General features: G+C 38.6%; 1 protein-coding gene across 10 annotated transcripts in view; it reads left to right on the top strand.

Moving 5' to 3' along the window:
- ABCD3 (ATP binding cassette subfamily D member 3) overlaps positions 1 to 16985 on the top strand; it is a 135125-nt gene that overhangs the window by 49201 nt on the left and 68939 nt on the right. The window lies entirely within an intron of this gene.

The raw sequence follows: 16985 nt of genomic DNA on the forward strand, positions 1-16985 counted from the left end.
TTGCTATAAAATAAGTTTTGTATGTGTCATTGAAGAGGGCTCAGTATAGAGTCAAGAAATCTGGATTTGAATTCAGTCTCTGCTACTTGCCTGCTGTGAGTGATCATGGGCAAGTCCCTTAACATCTCTTAGCTTCAGTTTTTCATTTGTAAAATGAGTATACTGCTTTCATTATTACTAGTCAAGGTTGCTGTGAAGAAAAGTGCTTTGTCAGCCTTTACACATTATATAAATGAAATTTTATGCTATTTTTTTGCAATACATTGCAAGTCAAATTGTGTCCTATGTGGATATACTAAAGAAAAGGACTTTTTTTTTTTTTTTTTGATTTAGCAAGCCTGTCCCATTGATTTAACAAATGTTGTCCCATTTTCCGGTATACCATCTTTCTTAAAGTAAACAGACTAAGTGATATTACAAGCAGAATTGAATAAAACAAATATAAATATGAAAAATAGTAAAGGCTGGTATAAATATATAAATTAGTAATTTAATTAAAGCCATGCTGATAGATAAAGTTATTATACCACGCGCTTATAAGCATTCAAAACAGCCGCCTAGCCATAATTGTCTCCCGTCTCTTCCCGAGTCTGCTAGCCAAGAGACCACTCCCCCCAACCCAGGAGATTATAAACTCTTCCCTGCGTGGAGACGTAGGTGTCCCCATGCCCAAAGAACCGGAACCGGACACCCGTTAGACCACGGGAAATGTAGTTTGGCATCTCCCAAATTTCACTTTTACAATTCCCCGTGAGGTCTGGCAAAAAAAAGGTTAGTCCTTTTTCTTCGCTGGACCTGTAAAAATAGACAACTTCTAAAATTTCCAGGAATTTGGGGATAAAAGAATTAGATGAACAAATGGTTAAAATTAGCCGTATTGACAAAAAACCAATTTGGGACAGTACAATTAAAACAATACATACAACTCAATTTCAACTCCCCAAAGTTCAATCAACTGCACCCCAAAGTTCAAAATTTTGTCTTCATGGTACAGTGAAGGCTTTTCAGACATCTTCGTAGTGTCTTCACCAAACAGGCTCGTTGTCTGGATTCTGGAGAGATGGCAAGATCCTTATCCTGAAATTATTCTCAAAAGAATTTAAACTTTACATTATAGATTACAAAACATACATTTTCTTCTAAGATTTATACAATTCATTGTGAAATTACTCCTAAAAGAGGTAAATGTACATATATTTTTACATTATCGAATTTTAAAAACTTAACAGATATCCCCGTGAGGTAAAACTTAAACACACCTTTTTTCTTAAAAAGGGTACCTCAGGTCAGCTAAGGATGGCAAAATACAAAGAATAAAATTCAAGAAAAAAAGAAGAAAAAAATTAACTTGTGAATGAAATGTAAAATGTGCAAAAAATGTAGGGACCTTTCAATGAAGGCCTAATTAAAGTGAATTCAGCAGATTGCAATTACCCATTCAGGGCCAGGACTTAAGGAAAATGTCTCTCTCTCTCTCTGATCTGACTTATCATCAGCTTTTCAGGGAAGTGAGCCAAATAAATAACCAATCTTAGGTGCTTTCTAGGAATCTAAGTCGAGGGGACCCACGTCCTCTAAAGTTTTAGAAAAGACTGGGACTCCAGGACTCAAACCCCAATTTCCAAGCCCTAAAGTATTGGCATGGAACTGCTGCAATTTATGCAGATCTTAGTCAGTCAAGTCTCTGACCATGTGCTTTCTTTAGCACTATTAACGGCTTTTCATATTCCCTTTTGGAATCAGACAGAAAGGCATTTTAATCACAGTCCTATAGGCTCAGGTATTTGCTGTAGAATCAGAAAAAGGATAAATAATGATTATATATGTACTTCCAGTACAAGATGAGAAAAAGGGAAAATCAATTGCTCATTAGAAAAATGTTTTAAAAATCAAAAATATACATATAGCTTAGAATTAGAAGGGTTATGTTACCCAAAAATGAGATTCTCTGTGAGAGAAAGTGGGTTTTACAAAACAGCAGATTCACAATGCACATTCAGATAGAGTACCATTATTTCCAATAGCACATTTTAAAACAATGATGTTTAAAATCATTTACTTGTTACAACCTGTAACCCTTGGAAAATGCTGTTATTGCTTCCATAGCAAAATGTGATATTTAAAAAAGAAACCTTCTGGTCTAAATTATCCTCAGATAAGAATATACAGGCGCTCCTAGACTCTCTGTATTTAAAAAAATCCTGGGTAGGAATGCGTCTACACATTCCAGGCAATAATGCCTCTTATAATAAAATATATAAAAGCTTTATCCTTTAAGACAACAATTCTTAAGGATTTAAAGTAAAAGTTAAAAAATACCTCTTGTAAAATTACAAGGTAATATTCAAAGCAAGGAAACTTTCAAGGTTCTTTGCAATTACCAAGACAGAATAAATTTTTAAAGACATGTGCTCTATAAGATGTTCATAGGTGGTACATATAACCGCATTGTTTCTGATACAGTAAGCTTTAAGTAAATTAGGAAATATAATAACATCATAAGCAGAAAATTCATTAGCGTAAAATGATTCAGTGCAACAGGAAAATCAATGAAATAAGCAAGATTAATTCACAAAAGTAATTAACAAAATACAGTAAGATACAGTCTCTTTAAAAGTCATTCAGTTCTGAAAGGTTTTTTTTTTTTATAATCAGTCTTTGCTCAAAGTTCTGAGCAGGTATGGGGTGAAATTTCTTCCCCTGAGTTCAGTTTTTAATCACAAGCAAGTCTGAATAGGCCATTTGGCCCCATTAAAGGTAAACGCTAGGTCCATGTGGAGTCAGGTCGTTGGGCTCGGGGCTAGAGAAAAAGTTTTGTAGAAAATCTCACGTGTAGAGCTTGTGTGGGTGGCTAAATTAGGTCTTTAGAGAAACACGTGGAAAGCTAGAAATAGGGAGAAAAGGGAATATACCCAAATCTTTTGCTGCAGAGCTGAAGCAGTCTCTGGAGGTCGAGATCTCGGCAAGTCAGGACTGGGTGAGCTGTTGGGGCTCGGGGTTCTGGACTCCAGCAGCACCAGCGAGTCAGGATCAGAGATCACAGGCACTGGGACGCTTGCAGGCTTTTGGCGCGGCAGGAATGAAGATCAAGTCAGGAGTCAGGAGATCAGCGGCAGGAATGGAGGTCAATGGCAGAGACACACTGGCTGGGCTCCGGCATTTTAGTGTAAAGCCAAAAGCCCGAATCGGCTGGCCTGACCTCCCTCCCAAGGTGGTTTGGGCTGGACTGGCTGGCTGAGTCCCGCCTGAGGAAAAAACGTGTTGTTGCTTTTAGCAAAAGCATGGCGAGGAAAGTCACTTTCCTTTTTTAAAAAAGTGCTCAAAAGAGCTGAGCCAGGCCATAAAGAAAGCATGGCTATTGTTAGGCTATCTAGAAAATTGAAAATTCGATTTCCAAACTTTGTAAGGTTGCCCAAATTATAAATATGAAAAATAGTAAAGGCTGGTATAAATATATAAATTAGTAATTTAATTAAAGCCATGCTGATAGATAAAGTTATTAGACCACGCGCTTGTAAGCATTCAAAACAGCCGCCTAGCCATAATTGTCTCCCTCTCTTCCCGAGTCTGCTAGCCAAGAGACCACTCCCCCCAACCCAGGAGATTATAAACTCTTCCCTGCGTGGAGACGTAGGTGTCCCCCTGCCCAAAGAACCGGAACTGGACACCCGTTGGACCACGGGAAATGTAGTTTGGCATCTCCCAAATTTCACTTTTACAGAAAGTAGACAAAGACATTGTAACAATTCTTGGAATGTTGTTGAGAAGAGCCACCAGAAACCTGAGGGACAAAGGAAATAAAAGCATTCTTTGGAAATAGCCAGCTCTAACATATGTGGCAGAATTGAATCAGGCAGCACAAGTAACTGAGCACACATTGCAACTTGGGGCACCTGAAGCAACTGCTATCTCATTGGATTCTCACAACAGTCTTGGAAAGTAGGAGCTATTATTATCTCCATTTTGCAGTTGAGGTAAAAACAGAGGCAAATAAAGGTGAAGTGACTTGCCCAGAGTCACACACAGTTAACTAGTCATTGTCTGAGACTGAATTTGAAATCAGATCTTCCTGATTCCAGGCCTAGCACTTTTTTAAAAAGTGAAAATAACATAATCAATTAATTAATTAATTAAAGATATTTTTTCCATGGCTACATGATTCATATTCTTTCCCTCCCCTCCTCTTTTCCCGCCCTCCTGGAGCCGTTGAGCAATTCCACTGGGTTTTACATGTATCATTGTTCAAAACCTATTTCTCCATTATTAATATTTGTAGTGGAGTGATCATTTGAAGCCAAAATCCCCAATCATATCCCCATTGAACCATGTGATCAATCTTATGTTTTTCTTCTGTGTTTCTGCTCCCAGAGTTCTTCCTCTGGATGTGGATAGCATTCTTTCTCATAAGTTCCTCTGGATTGTTCTGGGTCATTGCATTGCTGCTAGTACAGAAGTCCATTACATTTGATTGTGCCACAGTGTGTCAGCCTCTGTGTATAAGGTTCTCCTGGTTCTGCTCCTTTCACTCTGTATCAATTCCTGGAGGTCATTCCAGTTCACGCGGAATTCCTCCATTTCTTTATTCCTTTCAGCACAATATTATTCCATCACCAACAGATACCACAATTTATTTAGACATTCCCAAATTGATGGACACCCCCTCATTTTCCAGTTTTTTCCCATTACAAGAGAGCGTGGCTATAAATATTTTTGGACATGTATTTTTCCCTATTATCTCTTTGGAGTAGAAATCCAGCAGTGGCATGGCTGGATCGAAGGACAGACAGTCTTTTAGCGCTCTTTGGACATAGTTCAAAAATTGCCGTCCAGAATGGTTGGATCAATTCACAACTCCACCAACAATGCCTTAATGTCCCAATTTTGCCACATCCCCTCCAACACTTATTACTTTCCTTTGCTGTCATGTTAGCTAATCTGCTAGGTGTGAGGTGGTACCTCAGAGTTGTTTTGATTTTTATTTCTCTAATTATAAGTAATTTAGAACACTTTTTCATGTGCTTATTGATAGTTTTGATTTCTTTATCTGAAAACTCAGACCTAGCACTCTTATCTACTGTATCACCTAACTGCATCTACTTTTCATATACATATATAGATTCATAGACTAGAACTCAAAAGGGACTATGGAGGTAGTATAGCTTAAACATTTTTATTTTTTCAGATGAAGAAACTGAGTCCCAGAGAAGGTAAATGACTCATTTGAGACATATAGCAAACTTAAACTAGTGCAACCTAGTAGCCCTCATGTCACCTGAGTCCCAGCTCATCATTAATATAATTTCTCCTCTCTTGGAACCTCTAGTTCAGAAAGATAAAATGATTTTTGGATATTAAATAATATAATGCAAACCTTGTTTGTCCTGGCTGATTTATTTAGAACACTAGTTCTTGACCTTTTTTGTGCCATGAACCCCTTTGGTCTTTGGACGAATCCTATGGATCTCTTCTCAGAATATTTTTAAATGCTCAAAAAAAAAACCAAACAAACAACCAAGGGAAAGAAGTTATATTAAAACATAATTATAAAATAGAAAATTCATGAACTCAAGGTTAAAAACTGATCTAGATGGGTTTTGCTGTGTTAATTTACAGTAGAGGATTTATCTGTCCTCTTGATTATAAAGTGTTTGATGCAGGAAGTTCTTACTGATTACTATGTCTTCAGTCTTTAACATATTCCCCTGTAGAAGTGTTTTATAGAGGGACAAAGCTCTTTATAGATATACCTAAACTATATGATAGAGTTCAGATGTATATTCCTAATTAAGTAGCAACAAATATATGTGGTTTACATGTCAAAGAATGAAGATGAATTGATAGGGACTTGCAGATTCTTTTTTTTTTTTTTAATTAAACCCTTACCTTTCGTCTTGGAGTCAATACTGTGTATTGGCTCCAAGGCAGAGGAGTGGTAAGGGCTAGGCAATGGGGGTTAAGTGACTTGCCCAGGGTCACACAGCTGGGAAGTGTCTAAGGCCAGATTTGAACCTAGAAACTCCTGTCTCTAGGCCTGGCTCTCAATCCACTGAGCTACCCAGTTGCCCCCAGGGACTTGCAGATTCTAGTCCCTTCTTTGTCTAGGATATTTTTTTAACCCAGTACAGGAAGGATCAAGGGAAAATGACTTGCTTAACTGAACTATTACTAAGTTTGGAATGATATTAATACTGTGTAATCCTGGAAAGACCACTGATAGAGTTGTCCTTATATAATTTGTCGCTGTATAGCCTATCTTCTTTTTGAGCAGCCTAGATGTTGGAAGAACATATTTCCAATAATTAACATATTTGCTGTTTCTTAGGATTTGAAAGGATTGAAGAATATCCTTTAGGTTTAGGATCCAATAAACTCGAGGGCTTTGAAACCTCATTGCAATATGTACCACCTTGGACTTGTTATACTTGCTATTGAGGTCTTCATTTAGGGGGAGAAATTTTCATAGCATTGACAGTTGTGCCAGAGAAAGGTAGGCAGTCTACCCTTGGTATATTTTGACAAACACAACATTAGCCCACTTCCCAAGTCGTATAAGTCTTTCAAATCCTGGGGTCCTGATGCCTTTGGCCTCTTCTCTCCTGAAGACTTCTCTCTTCTCTCCTTTCTCCTGCAGACTTCTTTCTCTGTACAAGACAAGCTTCATAGCTGCAAGAGAAACTTAGAAGAGATCTATAAACATATTCTTTAACAGACCTTGATCAACTCCCAACATACTTACTATAAAAGATTATTCTAACCTTACTCTTGACATCCTATATAATTGATTCTATTAGAGTTCATTCTACACCCATTTTAAGATTATTTAAATTACACACCCAATCAAAAATTTCCTTACTTTACCAAAATATTATATAAAAAGCAACCCTACAAACAGTAGAAATATAAAAACAAAAATAAATCCACATCACAGGTTAATCAGGGCTTGTAAATCTGAAAGTAGTAGTAGTTCAGTGACCAAAAATTAAGTTATCATCTAATACCAAGAAAAAATTCTAATTAAATATTCTATGATGGCAATCTCAAAATCATATAAAAACTATGACAACTTCAACTTCAAAACAATTTTTAAAAGTCTCAAATCAAAATTAACTCCAAAAATTCTCAAGATTGAAAATGCTTCTAAATTTTCCTAATTTTAAAACCTCTCACACACACCCCCCTTTGGGGAGGTTGAGATGCTGGGGATTTAAAAAAAATTTTTTTCATTCACCTTTTAGCTACTTAAATTATCATGCCTATTACTTTGTAGGAAAAAATGTTGCCACTGAGTCAGCTAATGTAAAGTCTGTAGATAAAAATTCCTGTGAAAATAATTCTCTTGCTTAGGCAGTTAACTTGAGATTTCCTTAACCAAATTAGTTTGGGGTACATTTTTCAATTTCTTCAAGTATCTATTCATTGGCAATAAGGGCTCCTTTACTATTGACCTTAGGCCTAGTCTATAAGCTATAGCATTCCCTAGTCACAAAAGTTTCCTTATCTCATTTGTTTTCTGCCTTTAGTCTTCTAGATGTATAAACTTTACTGGTACTGGGGAGAAAGTCAGTGTTCTATCTGAACCCTGTTTATTTAAAATACTGCTTAGAATCTACTATTTATGTATTGCTTCCCTCCTTTTTGACACTAATATTTTGCCAGGTTTTTCTTATGACCTAAATTCTTCCTCCTTTTAGGAAAAAGGGACCTCTAATTTGCTAACCTCATTCACAATGGCTAGAAATTTCTATTTGCCTTCACGATTTCCCATATTCTAGGTCTTACCTTTCTAAGGCTTTCTTCATCCTATGATTGGAGAAAATTGCTGTAACAGGAGAAAAGTGGGAAGTGACTTAAAATGAGGGAGAGGCTCCCATAATTTGGATTAATGCCATGCATAAGTTGGTCATGATTGGCAGTCAGTCACCTGTAGAACTTGACAGAAACTTAGCTTAGCCATTTCTCAGTCCTTCCATTCGCCTTGTGACTGCATCCATAACCAATTTCCTCCACAGCATTTCTGTTCCCAATTATCTTCCTTCCCATACAATTCTCCTTAGATGGAGATTCTCTCTAGCCATGCTCAGGGTTTAAAATAAACTTTCTTTGCTTATTAACAAATTTCTAGGCTCCATCCTTTCTTTTCTGAATTCTTCTGATACTACTTTGAGACAAGCATGTTCTGTAATACTGAACTAGCACTCTGGAATCTGCTGTGAATTCTCAAATCTAGCAGTTATTACTACTCTCAAGCCTCTTAAAGTAAAATGCTACTATTTTAAACTTTCCCTACTTTAGCTAATATTTGGAGAATAACTCTTCCTTCTAGGTTCTCTCCTTAAGAGTCTTTGCTCAGGGTAAGTATAATTCTTAGGGTAAATAAAATGGCAAAGTTTTTGACTGCTACAGAAATTTGAAAGGCCAAAAGAGAGCAATTAAGAAAGGTGATACTTATCGGTTCCAGTGACATCTTGGGGCTCCTTCGGATTTTTCATAGGCGTCTTCTTCAGAGAATCTTTCAGATTCAGATTCTGAGTCTTGTCCATGCTTTTGGCTCCTAAGTACCTAGTTGGTCCCTGGTCTTGAGATAAAAGTGCTCCAGGGGTTGTGAATAAAATCCCTTTAATAAGCCTTATAGCAAACTTGACCTTAATAAGTTTTACTCACTTCTCCCACACTCCAGAACTGGGGTAGTAAAATGCATGGCATTCCTAGAAATTTCTTAGGAATTTTCCCAGGTGAGAAATTCCTTTCTCTAATATCGTTCATGTGCCCATGACCATCTATCAGAAAAACAATGCTCACAAAATAAATAAATGCCAAATCGGATTAGTTCTCTCCACTCAAAAAGTAAAACTCTTACCTATATATAGGAACCAGGATTCCCTGGTCTTTTTAAAACAAAAACTTATCTATTGTAATGGTTGTACTCTGGAAATTTACCTAAAAAAAAAAAAGAACCCTCCAAAAATCAGGTTATATTTCATGATTCCTTTTAAAACCCATAAAGCTTCTCTCAACCCAAAACTTTGGATTACTAAGGAAAAGCTAAAGAATTACCTTTAAATCAGAATACCTGTCCAATTCCCTTCTATCTTCTTACTCTGTCCTTGGCTCCAAATTACCTTTCTCTCAGCCTGGCCTCAAAAGCCTTTTGGCCTAAGGCTAAAGCGGCTCCTTCAGAGGAAAATTGTCAGTTTAAAATCCTTCAGTTTCCTTCCCATTCAAAGCCAAGCCTTTCCCTAACCATATCTTGTCATTTTACAATGACCCAATGACCAAAAATGAACCGTCTTTACTTCTGAACACACGTTAATCAGGAAAACCTCGCTCTCTGGAAACAAATAACAGCTTGAAAAAAAAGTGAACTTACAGCATTCAAATAACAAATTTAACATCTAGAACAAATGCATCCCATTACCAACATTATTAAAACATTAAGTGCACGTTGTATACAATACTTCACACATTATACCAAAACTGGGAAGAAAGAGTTAGAATTTTAAAGTTAGGAATTTCTGGACCTCCTTTTGCTTTTTGCTGGATCTCCTCCTATCCAGATCTCCAGGTCCTGTCCTGTCTCTTCAGCTTTTGGGAGGAATTAATAGTTAACACAACTTCAGACATTTAAATCACGAGCTTTAAGGTTATTAGTGAATCCTTTTTAAAACACATCACAAATACAATATAAGCAAAACCTCAAAGAAATTAGAAGAAATCCAGAACTTAAGTTCTTTAAGCTTCTGTGAGAAGCTTTTTTTATTTTTTATTTATTTTATTTTTTATTTTTTTATTTTAAACCCTTAACTTCTGTGTATTGACTTATAGGTGGAAGAGTGGTAAGGGTAGGCAATGGGGGTCAAGTGACTTGCCCAGGGTCACACAGCTGGGAAGTGTCTGAGGCTGGATTTGAACCTAGGACCTCCTGTCTCTAGGCCTGGCTCTCAATCCACTGAGCTACCCAGCTGCCCCTGTGAGAAGCTCTTTTGCAAAAATTTACAACCATTTAAACTTTAAACCCTTAAACCTTGGCTTTTCAGTTCATGAAGCAACTTTCTCCATTTAATCCACTTAAATGTACCTTCAGGCTCCCTCACTACAGCTCAGTTTCCCATTCAAGGCTTTCAGCCCGACATTCACACCTCAGAACTCCTCTCCTTGCTCTTCTACTCCAGACATGCTTCACCCACTTTCACATGCAACAACACACACACTCTAATACCTGGTCACACTCGGAGCTTGTAGTGGATTGAACTAGACTCCATTTTGGCCCGCTTACCTTGGGATTTGACTTTGTCGCTGTTTGCCATTTATCTAGATATTCGCATGCATTAGGCCATACTTTGAAAACATATCTCTTGCCGCCGTATTGGTAGGTGGTTCTTCGGACTGTTGGTTATTTCCACCTCCTGGGCCTACAGATTTACTGTTTCCCATAATTCCAGACAACCCCCGGGCTGGTTCTGGTTCTGCAACTCTCCGTGGGTCCACGGACCGTTGCTTCCAACCCCCTTAATTAAAGAGTGGATCGCCCCAAATATGCGCCACCGAGTCCTTTGCTCTGAGAGTCACTTGCCTGGCCGCTCTGCTACGCAGACTCCTGACTCAACCCCAAATGGGCTGTGCGGGTACCTCACGTCTTGGAGTCCTTGTTAGCAGGCGGCTCAGGCTGTCGGGACTTCGGATCTCGCTGGGGAACCTCCATTTTGTTAACTTAAAAAACGCGGGACTATTAAATAGTCATAAACCACTCTTTAATCAAGGGAAAGGGGGATGAGGGCTACTTGGCCTCTTATGCAGAGCTGCGCCTTGTGTAGAGTCTAAATGAACACTGCTTTGCTCTGCTCCCTGATCCCCCTGGGAGTGACACCGCACTAGATGATCACTCCTAGGGACAAAGGAAATTGGGGAACTTATATACCATTTGGGAAGATCTAGGGGCCGGGAGAGATGATTGACATTATACTGACAGGATACAATCAAGCTAGAGAAAGGGATCATAGCTAGAGGCTAGGGTGTAGGGGAAGGGGCTACTTACACAATGGATACTAAAGGATAGTTCCTGCCCAGGTGTGCCTTCCTGGGACAGGGTCTCTGATACAATGGGCAAGACTACCTAGGACAAAAGGGTATTTAGCATTTACCCTGGGGTCCATTATTCAGTCTGCAACTGCTAGCCTGAGATTCCCTTCAGGGTGGATTCCCACCGGAACAGGGAACAAGCACAAGCTTTGGGGGTCTCCAACCTACAAACTATTTCTAAACTTGGGGTTCATCATATCTCACTAAGCTACAAGTTTGGGAACTCTAGATTCCATGTCGACAGTTCTTTTGGACTGACATTGAATAAATCCAATTCTTTTTTCACAATCTAATCCATATTCCCTTGAGTCTTCCACAGCATCATGAAGTAACCTCTCCTACCTATACATATTCTTTGAACTAAATAGTTTAAACCTCAAGGTAATTTTATAAGCTTCACCTATTAATACTTTAATCTTTAACTCCTATTTTATTTGTAGTTCAATGAATATTTGATATCACAAATGTATGGTTATTCTTGGGGTTCAGGTTACAGAAAATAGGTTTTCATCTCATCTTGCTTAATTCTTGGCCATACGTTTCAATCAGTTCTCCGCCTTTTGCTAGGCACCTTCCTATATATCTTAATCAGATTGTCCTTCTATTGTGTCATGCTTCTTGGGATATTTTATCTTCCCTTGTTTCTTTTTTTTTTTAAATCCTCACCTCTCTTAGGATCAATACCAAGTATTGGTTCTAAGACAGAAGGCTGGTAAAGGTTAGGCAATTGGGATTAAGTGGGATTAATTGGGATTAATTTGCCCAGGGTCACTCAGATAGGAAGTGTCTGAGGACTGATTTCCAGGCCTGGATCTCTATTCCCTGAGCCACCTAACTGTCCTTCTTGCCTTGTTTCTTATGCAGTGTGGTAATTTTGTTTGCATTCACATACTGGGGTTTTATTATCCATTCTCCACTTATTGGCTATTTAATAGCTTCATGTTTCATTTCTCTGTTAATGTCTTCCAAATGTATATCTTCAGCTGACAGTAATTATTGATGGAGAATTCTGGCATTTTCTTTAATTATAATAAATCTTTCATGGTCTTACAACAACTACTCACATTTAAATAGTGTCGTAAGCACTTCTGGGTTAAGAAGGCTGTAGAGTAGAAGCAGGGCGACTTTTTCTCCTAATCAGCTGATATTGCGTACTTCCAAAGGACAAAAAAAAAATCCAGATGAAAGAAGGGACCCCCACAATAGGGCACAGTATCAAAGGTATGTGGGATTTGGGCCCTTCCATGCTATAAGTGGGGAAATAGCTCCCATCAAAACGTGAGCTGATCAACCTTCCCCAACCCCACCCACAGTACCAGTCAGAGGCTGCGTACCAGAGTTAGAGTGAGTGGAGGCACAAAATCTAGCTTCTTGGCAGCCAACTGGCACCACTAGGAGTTTGCCCTTGAAGGCAGCAAGACTTGAGACCCCAGGAGGCTGGAGAGTGCAGAGCTTGGGCACGGGAGTGGGGCTGAGAGAGGCAGTGGCAGTGAGCTGAGACTCAGGGGAAAACTCCAGGTAGAGGAGCAGATTTGGGCCAATTTCCGGGCTCTGGACAGCTGACTAGGACCATGGGGGCTTGACCCTGAAAACAGCTAGACTAGAGACCCCAGGAGGCTGGGGAGCGCAGACCTTGGGCTCAGGAGTGAGGCTGAGAGGGGCGGTGGACAGCAAGGGCCTAGCAGACAGTGGAAGCCAGGAGACTCGCAAAGTAGCCTCAGGCAAAAACTACTGCTTAGCTCCATACAAAGAGAATCTGTTTGCCTTACTCAGACTTCTGGCTGAGAAAACATAATGATGCCAAGCAAGGCCCAGGAAATAAACACCAAGAGGACCAAGAAAAAAGCTCTAACACTTGACAACTTTTGCACAGAAAACAGAGGAGGACAAACAAGCAAAGACATACAAACCCTCCTAAGAAAATGAAAATGGGTCACAAGCTTTTGAAGAATTCAAATTTGAGAACATGAGAAAGATGGAAGAGATCTGGCAAGAAAATAACATTTTAAAAGGTAGAATTTCACAATTGGAAATTGAGGCTCAGAAATTAAATGAAACGATAAGCAAATTGTAGACCAGAAATGACCAGCTGAAAGCCATGAAGAGCCAGATAGACCAGATTGAAAAGGGAAACCAAACGATTATAGTTGAAAACCAGTCTTTAAAGGCTAGAATTGGGCAAGTAGAAGCCAATGATCTCACAAGACAGCAAGAATTAATAAAGCAAAGTCAAAGGACTGACAAAATAGAAGGAAACGTGAAATATCTCAGTGAGAAGATAATAGATCAAGAAAAGAAGTCTAGAAGAGACAACTTGAGAATTATTGGTCTTCCTGAAAAATCAGAAATTAATAGGAATTTGGACACCATATTACAAGAAATTATCCAACAAAACTGCCCTGATGTTCTTCAACAAGAGGGCAAAATAGACATTGAAAGGATCCATAGATCACCCTCTACACTAGACCCTGAAAAGACAACCCCCAGGAATATGATAGCCAAATTCAAGAGCTTCCAAGTTAAAGAAAAAACATTACAAGAAGCCAGAAAGAGACAATTCAGATATCAAGGAGCACTAATCAGCATAACACAGGATCTGGCAGCCTCCACAGTACAAGACCTTAAGGCGTGGAACATGATATTCAGAAAGGCAAGAGAATTGGGTCTACAACCAAGTATCACCTACCCATCAAAACTGACTATATACTTCCAGGGGAAAGTTTGGGCATTCAGCAAGATAGATTTCCAAGTATTTGCACAGAAAAGACCAGGACTAAATGAAAAGTTTGATATCCAACCATAAAAACCAAGAGAAACATGAAAAGGTAAATAAGAAAGAGAGGGGAAAGAAAGAAAACTCTTTTTAAATGTGCTTCTTTAAGGGCTTCAGTAAGATCAAATTATTTGTATTTCTATATGGAGAAATACTATGTATAATTCTAAAAAATTGTACTCACTATTATAGTAATTAAAAGAATTAGTCATAAGGAGAGGTTGGAGTACTAAAAGGTCCAAGATGATATGGAGGGGGGAGATGGAGAGGCGGGAATAGAAGGTGGTACCAAGAGTAACTTGAAGGAATAAGAAAAATAGGATAATCTATATCACACAAAGAGGACATGGGAAGGGGAGGGGATGAATACTATTATAAGAAGGAAAGGAAGAAAGTGTTAATAGGAAATGCTTAAATCTTACTCTCAGCAGAAGTAATCCTGAGAGGGAAGAGTAGCTAGTTCCATTAGGATATCAAATTCTATCTAACCCTAAGGATAAAGTTAGAAGGGATAAATCAAGGGGGGAAGTGGGGTGGGGAGCTTATAAGGGGAAGGGAAGAGAGGGGGAGGTGAATTCATTAGGCCTTAAAAAATAATAAGACGGGAAGGGAGGGGGTGGAAAGAGTAGTAAAACAAGGGAGGGGACAAGGGAGACTGATTTAAAACAAACCACTGGTTTAAAAGGAAATAGTGTAAGAAAAAGGGACAGAACTAGGAGAGGATACCAAAATGTTAGGAAACAACACAGCTGATAATTATAATCCTCAATGTGAATGGGATAAACTTGCCCATAAAACAGAAGCAAATAGCAGAGTGGATTAGAAACCAAAATCTTACCATATGTTGTCTACAAGAAACACATGAGGCAGGTGGACATACATATGGTTAAGGTCAATGGCTAGAGCAAAATCTTTTGGGCTTCATCTGAGAAAAATAAGGCAGGCGTGGTGATCATGATTTCTGATAAAGCCAAAGTAAAAATAGATCTGATTAAAAGAGATAGGGAAGGGGCAGCTGGGTAGCTCAGTGGAGTGAGAGTCAGGCCTGGAGACAGGAGGTCCTAGGTTCAAACCCGGCCTCAGCCACTTCCCAGCTATGTGACCCTGGGCAAGTCACTTGACCCCCATTGCCCACCCTTACGAATCTTCCACCTATGAGACAATCCACCGAAGTACAAGAGTTTAAAAAAAAAAAAGAGATAGGGAAGGTAATTACATCCTGATAAAAGGCAGTATTGATAATGAGGAAATAACAGTACTTAACATGTATACACCAAATGGTATAGCATCCACATTTCTAAAGGAAAAACTGGTGGATCTTAAGGAGGAAATAGATAGTAAAAGTATATTAGTGGGAGATCTAAATATTCCTCTATCAGATCTAGATAAATCAAACCAAAAAATATAAATAAGAAAGAGATAAGAAAGGTGAATGAAATCCTAGAAAAATTAGATTTAATAGATATGTAGAGAAATATAAATAGGGACAAAAAGGAATACACCTTCTTTTCAGCTGCACATGGTACATTCACAAAGATTGACCATGTACTAGAGCATAGAAACATTGCAAACAAATGCAAAAGAGCAGAAATAATAAATGTAACCTTTTCAGATCATAATGCAATAAAAATTATAACCAGTAAGGGAACATGGACAGGCAAATCAAAAACTAATTGGAAATGAAATAATAAGATTCTCCAAAATCAAATAGTTAAAGAACAAATCATAGAAACAATAAATAATTTCATTGAAGAGAATGACAATGATAAGACATCCTACCACAATCTGTGGGACACAGCTAAAGCAGTATTCAGAGGGAAATTTATATCATTGAGTGCATATAACAACAAATTGGACAGGGCAAGGATCAATAAACTGGGTATGCAAATCAAAAAATTAGAAAGGGAACAAATTAAAAATCCCCAATTAAAAACTAAATTAGAGATTATAAAAAAGGAGAAATCAACAAAATTGAAAGTAAAAGAACTATTGAATTAATAAATAAGACTAGAAGCTGGTACTTTGAAAAAAATAAATAAAATAGACCAAGTATTGGTCAATCTAATTTAAAAAGGAAAGAAGAAAACTAAATCATTAATATCAAAGATGAAAAGGGAGACCTTGCCTCTAATGAGGAGGAAATCAAGGCAATCATTAAAAAACTATTTTGCCCCATCATATGGCAATAAGTATAGCAATCTAGGTGATATGGATAAATATTTACAAAAATAAAAATTGCCTAGATTAATAGCAGAAGAAATAGAATACTTAAATAATCCCATATCAGAAAAAGAAATTGAACAAGCCATTAAAGAACTCCCCAAGAAAAAATCCCCAGGACCAAATGGATACACAAGTGAATTCTATCAAACCTTCAAAGAACAACTAATTCCAATACTATATAAACTATTTGACACAATAAGCAAAGAAAGAGTTCTACCAAATTCCTTTTATGACACAAATATGGTACTGATCCCAAAGCTGGGTAGATCAAAAATAGAGAAAGAAAACTACAGACCAATTTCCTTCATGAACATAGATGCAAAAATCTTAAACAGAATACTAGCAAAAAGACTCCAGGGCTTCCGGGTTAAGATGGCGGCAGAGTAAGAAGCAGCTCTTAACCTCTCCTGACCGAAACACACAAAACTCCTCAAGGGGACATAAAAACAAGTCCAGACGAACGGAGGAACCCCACAACAGGGCACAGCGTGGAAGGTACGTGGAATCGAGACATTTCCATGCTATGAAGGGCTCTCACTCAATCGCGAGCTGAGCAACCGCCCCACCCCCACCCCCTCCACACTCACCTATAGCTCCGAACCCAGCTAAAAAGAAATAGAGCAAGTTTGGGGCACCCATCGAGTCATCGGCAGCTCCGGGACTTGTTCCTGAGAGCAGCAAGACTTAGGACCCCATTAAGTCAAGAACGCACGCGAAATCTGAGCGCGCGCGCGCCAGAGCAGAGAGTGGACGCTGGACGCAGAGTGCCGGCTGAGCAGGGGCGTGGGTGCCGGCTGAGCAGAGGCTTTGAGTGGAGGCAGACACAGCCAGGAACTAAAGCCTAAGTGGGGAACCAGTGCAGACGGGTATACGACTGTGGAAGTAGCTCCCTGAGACTTGTAAAGAAACCTCC

This window comes from Gracilinanus agilis, chromosome 4 (genome assembly GCF_016433145.1).
Source record: "Gracilinanus agilis isolate LMUSP501 chromosome 4, AgileGrace, whole genome shotgun sequence".
NCBI classification, from domain to species: Eukaryota; Metazoa; Chordata; class Mammalia; order Didelphimorphia; family Didelphidae; genus Gracilinanus; species Gracilinanus agilis.